This window comes from Megascapheus bottae, chromosome 19, assembly GCF_031878675.1.
Source record: "Megascapheus bottae isolate mThoBot1 chromosome 19, mThoBot2.hap1, whole genome shotgun sequence".
NCBI lineage: Eukaryota > Metazoa > Chordata > Mammalia > Rodentia > Geomyidae > Megascapheus > Megascapheus bottae.
In genome coordinates, this window is record NC_143527.1 from 20,204,913 (window position 1) to 20,211,203 (window position 6,291).

Sequence of the window (6,291 nt, forward strand, 5' to 3'; positions counted from 1 at the left end):
GGACCCAGATATTAAACCACAGACCTATGGCCACCTAATCTTTGACAAGGGAGTCAAAAAAATAGAATGGAAGAAAGATAGCCTCTTCAACAAGTGGTGCTGGCAGAACTGGTTAAGCACCTGCAGAAAACTAAAGTTGGATCCTTCTTTGTCACCCTGCACTAGAATTAACTCCAAATGGATCAAAGATCTCGAGGTAAAAACCGACACACTGAAAACTTTACAAGAAGGAATAGGAGATACACTAGGCCTCCCTGGCACAGGTTGAAAATTTCTTAATAAGGACCAAGAAACACAACAAATCAGAGAAAGCCTGGATAAGTGGGACTGCATTAAACTGAAGAGCTTTTGTATGGCAAAGGGCATAGCTAGTAAATTAATTAGGAAGCCTACCAGAATGTGAGAAGATCTTCACTAACCATACAATGGACAAAGGCCTCATATCTAAAATATATCAACAGCTCAAAAAATTGAATCACTCCAAAACTAATCCCCAAAGTAACCACCATCCCATTAAAAGATGGGCCAAAGACTTAAAGAGAGTCTTCTCTGAAGAAGAAACAAAAATGGCCTATAGACACATGAAGAAATGCTCAACATCTCTGGTCATAAAAGAAATGCAAATCAAAACAACTCTAAGATTCCACCTCACTCCAGCTAGAATGGCCAGGATCAAGAAAACTAATAACAACAGATGCTGGAGGGGATGTGGCCAGGAGGGATCACTATTGCACTGTTGGTGGGAGTGCAAACTCGTTCAACCACTATGGAAAGCAGTATGGCAGTTCCTCAAAAGACTAAACATAGAGCTCCCCTATGACCCAGCAATTCCACTATTTGGCATTTACCCAATCATCCAGAAACAAGGACATGCTAAATCCACTAGCACAATGATGTTCATTGCAGTACTATTTACCATAGCAAAGATATGGAACCAACCTAGATGTCCCTCAGTTGATGAATGGATCAACAAGATGTGGTATTTGTACACAATGGAATACTATGTTGCTGTCAGAAAGAATGAAATCTCCCCATTTGTAAGGAAATGGAAAGACTTAAAAAAAATCATATTAAGTGAAGTAAGCCAGACTCAAAGGAACATAGACCCAAGAGTCTCCCTCATTTGTCAAATTCAGTAGAAAGCTTGGGCTCTCCTAGCAGAGATTCACAATAGAACAAAAATCTAGAGACATAAGGCCAAATATTATGACACTAAATGTAAGGACCTCCAGGATAAAGAAACAAAAACCGTGTAATGAGTGATTGTTGTCCTTAATGTACTATGTTATCTCTTATCTCTTTTACTATTCCTTGGTTGTATCATATTGTTACAATATTTCACCTTGTTATCTGATATATTTTATATGTGCTTAATTGGTTATTTGAAATTGGATAGGGAAGGGGGGAAATCAAAAAGAGCGGGGGGCGGGGGGAGGGAAATGGGGACCATGTCATGAGAAAGGGTATCAATGTTTGTGAAGTAATACACCTTCTATCTGGTGAATATCATGTAACCCTTCTATTAATTACAATAAAAAATAAATTAAAAAACAGATAGTGCCCGTGACATTGCCTGTGTTTATGACACATCCTTTGTCAACAGCATCAAGTTTACATATGAAACTGTTACTGTGAGGACAAGCTGTGTTTTATGGCCTTCTTGGTCTGCTGAGCCCAATGAACATCCAGAGTGCCAAATGCTCTACTAGGTAGGTTCCAGGGATACAAGGAAGAGACAGAAACAAGATCTAGACCTAGAAGAACTTCCTTTCTGATGCGTTCTTAGACATGTAAGTGGGTTAATTTTAGTGTATGATTGTGAAACAATTCTCAAAGTTTTGTTTTGTTTTCCAGGGATCACATACATGGAAAACAAGCAAGCAGTTTGTTTAAAAGTTACATTCTGTTATTCTTTATGTATTATGTTTTTCTCTCTTCTCTTGTTTTGCACTTTGGTTAATCTCACATTGTTACAGTATCCCACTTTGTTATCTGGTATATTATATAGATGTTTACTTGTTTATTTGAAATAGGAGGGGAAAAATGTGGGTGGGGGAGGGAAATGGAATAAAAACATAAGAAGGGATATCAGTGTGTGAGAAGTAATGCACCCTCTATCTGGCGAATATAACTGTAACCCCTCTACACATTGAAATTTAAAAAATTATAAAAAAAAGGTACATATCTGCCCCACTCATATCCCTAAATCTCAGTTTCCTAGGGTGAGATTGGGAATCCGTCTAAAAACCATAGATTTTCCGTGTGACACTAAGGCTCATTATGGGAAGTTAGCTATGGGAACTCAAAGGAAGATGTTGCTCTGCCTTGATGGACAACTTATTGGAACGCTGTGATTCTATAGGCTCATAGAAAATCAGATAAAATCTAATACTGAGTTCATTCAATTTTAGGATCTTAGGATTTACAGTTTGGAAGGGGGTGTCCATAAAATCATGATATCACACACCCAGGGAGAAGCAGTAAAAAAACAGAGTTGAAGTTCTCATGATGGTCTTGCTCTACTCAAGAACTGAAGGCTTCTTTCTACTGTGATTTCTACTATGATTCCAGGACAGAGAGGCTGCCAACCAACCTAGGGAAATCTAGGCCCTACTCACAGCTCTGGGACCACTAGGATCTTAGGGAGTTATTAAACAGCTCTGTGAGTGTTCCTTGTCTCTTGAAATTCAACATCATCCCCTTGGCTGTGTTCTGGATATCCTTTCATCCTCACCTAGTGTCAGGGACCTTGACAGTGTCAGGGAAATACCCTTCACCTGCTGTCCTACAAACAGAGAGAATGGCACTCTTCCTTAGCAATGTGTCATAGCGTAGACATTTTTCACAGAAAGAATTGGACCTGCATAGCAATGCATATATTTTCCACAGAGACAAGAGGCTTATTTTGTAGGTGAGCTCACAAAGCTGGAAAGACTCAGTCTCAGATTAAGATTTTTTTTTTGCCAGTCATGGGGCTTGAACTTGGCTTGGGTGCTGTGCCTGAGTTCTTCAGCTCAAGACTAGCTCCCTAACCCTGGGCCTGGGTGTTGTCCCTGAGCTCTTCAGCTCAAGGCTACTGCCCTACCCTTGGGCCAAGGCCCACTTCCCATTTTCTAGAGGTTAATTGGAGATAAGAGTCTCAGGTCCTTTTCTGTGCCAGGGCTGGCTTTGAACTTTGATCCTCAGATCTCAGCCTCCTCAATAAGTAGGATTACAGGTGTGAGCCACCACGCCTGGCAGATTAAGATCTTTTAACTAAACCATAGTACCATAAAAAATGAAATTTCTTAGGGTGGGAGGAATGTTTATGGATAGGGCACACAAGGATACTCAGTGTATATTTTTCTGTGTGTGTCTGGCACATGGTGTGAACTTGGACACCTTTGATGAGTTAGCTTACCTGAACAGAAATGGCCTGACATTTGGAATCTCCTCTGCTTCTTACTTTCTTGTCATCCTGAGAAATGTTTTACCTTTGGGTCCTTTGTTGGTAAATAGGACAGAGGACATTGTTGACTAGCTTGACTATACAAATACAGCTCATGTTCCTGGATTAACAAATGTCAGCTTCTCTCCCATTCTCTATTCTCCCTTCACATGCACAGGTTGCCTAAACTCTCACTGCTGCAATCGGGGTTGTACAGATTTATAAAAATGCTTCTTACTGGCTATCTGGTCTGGTAATAACCTAGCTTCTCCTTAGAAATAGTAGCTGATCTCCTTGAGGAGGAGATTGAGGAATGAGTGATGGTTCTGCTACCATGGGGACCTAGAAACTTAGGCGCATCTATTAGAGATTGTAGACACTCTGCCTCAGATGTGCCAGAGAGACACCAATGAGACTTTCCTTGGAGTGGGTTCAAATGTAGGGCAAATGGTCTGAAAGAGCAATCTTTTTTTTTTTTTTTTGCCAGTCCTGGGCTTGAGTTCAGGGCCTGAGCACTGTCCTTGGATTTTCTCAAGGCTAGAGCTCTACCACTTGAGCCTCAGCACCACTTCCGGCTTTTTTCTATGTATGTGGTACCGAGGAATTGAACCCCGGTCTTCATGCATGCTAGGCAAGCACTTTAACCACTAGGCCAAACTCCCGGCCCAAGAGCAATCATTTTTTCAAAAGACAATTTCTCTCTTTTCTACTGTATTTGCCTCTCCATTTCCCCCTTATAAAAGTAAAACATGGTCAAATATCATCAATTTATTATTTGCTACTTCCTATTATTGAATTATCCATTATCAACTCACTGGAATCTAAATTGATTCTGGAAGTGGTAGGAAAGCTCTATCATTGGGCATCGTGGGATTCTTGCAAGTACAGCTTTCTTCTGCTGGGTACAGGGTGCTTAATTAATGCATATGGAGAGGGACAAAGAAAAGAATGAGAAATGGCAGGCAGGCATCTCAGTCTTACTGAGTTGCAAGGTCCCTCCATATTCATTATTTCATTTGGTATTTATGCTAGCTAGCTGTAAGAAGTGACTAGAATAGCTGTTATCATCTCCTGTCTAGAAAGTGGGCCCAAGTCAAATCATGATCAGATTTGCTCAAGATAGGATGATAACATATGGATGTACTACCAGTCCCTCTTCAACAGAGAGCATCTCCAAGGCTACTGGCCAGTGATTTTAATCAGTCATTTTTGTATAGTGTAGCTGTTCCTTGACTATGATTAAGTTGCACCCAGATAATCTTATCATAAGTTGAAAATAGCATAAGTTGCAAATGCGTGTAGGTGCCACAGCCTTGCAACCACAGGGCAAGGTGTCAGTTCTTTCTCTTCATGATCACTTGTGATTGGAAACTGTGGCTTGCTGCCACTGCTTAGCATTGCAGAGAGTATTATACAGCATATTGCTGGCCCAGGGAAAGATTACAATCCAAAGTGTGGTTTCCACTGAGTGTGTAATCATTTTCACACCATCATAAAATGGAAAAATCATAAGCCAGAGGAATGTCTGTACATTTGTACTTAGGTGTTTGCAAAGTGGTTCAGATTCCATATTTGATTATATCTATACAAGAAGCTCATGAGACAGTGAAGAATGTAAAATACTTAGTTTTAGAAGGGAAGTAACTTTGGCTTAAAGAGATGACTTAACCAAGATCACACTATGTCATGGACACCGGTATAAGAAATATGGGCTCTGGTGTCTGACAAAATTCTTCAACCCATTATGGCATCCTTGGAGGCCAAGGAGTTGTCATAAATGTGGTTAAAAAGTAACATAAAGCTGTCACATGGTATCACAGTTTCACTTTGTAGGAAAGGCTGTTCCCTGGGACAGAAGGCTTGAGATCAGAAAGGCAGTGTGAAGGCTTGAGTTGAGACAGAAAGGACAGTGCCCTGCAGGGCCAAAAGTAGCTAATACTTTGAGTTGCGGGGCCAGGAGATGGTTAAATGGAGACATTCCTGTTGAGGCTAAAGAAGGGCATTGACAACTTGGCACATCCTGGAGTTGAGAGGTTTTTTGTGGAATTGTGGGAACAGACTGTGGGGTGATAAAGGAGGGGAAGGAGACATTGATTTTGGAATACTTCCTTAAAATCTGGCAATTAGGGAGAATGCTAGCTTGACAGGGCAGTGACAAATAAGACTAAGGCAAGTTTTCTCTCTCTTTTCTCTCATCCTTAAGAAAATATGGGAGATAAATGTACTTGTTGATAGCATCTATTTGAAAGGGAGAGAGCAGGTGGAGAGTAGGTGAGAGAGAAAGAGTCTAATTAGGAGACAGGAGTGGCTCGCTGCTGAGTTGGAGTGTTGATATCAGTGTAGATTTGAGACTGTGCTGTTGCAGGAATGGAAATGGGAGAGAGAGGTGAAGATACAGAGAAAAGTGTGAGCTTCTTACATGTTTCCTGCCAATTCTGTCTCCCATAAAACTTAAAGTGCTTGTAACAAGAACCTAGCTATGCCACCCATCCAGGCTGCCACCTCTCCCTATCAGGCCAGGCCTTCTTACCATTGGGCATCTAGCAGCTGTTTCTATTTCTCAGCACCAGGCACTGGTCTTCCAGCTGTCTCTTGAGTTCCCAGCCTTATGATATCCTCCTGGAAGTAATCTTAGCAGCACATTTAGAAATGTATTTGGGCAATTGTCTTCTTTGTTGTTGATTTATTGAATTGCTAAGTCTTTTAGAAAACCTGCACTACATTGTATACAGACAGATATATCATGTTATAATTACAAAGGAGATTGTATTGGCAGTTTCTGTTGTTTAAGTTTTCTTTTGTGGGTCTTGAACAAGAATGAGTTCCATAGTATTTCTGAGTTACAGAGTTTTCTTCTGATTTAA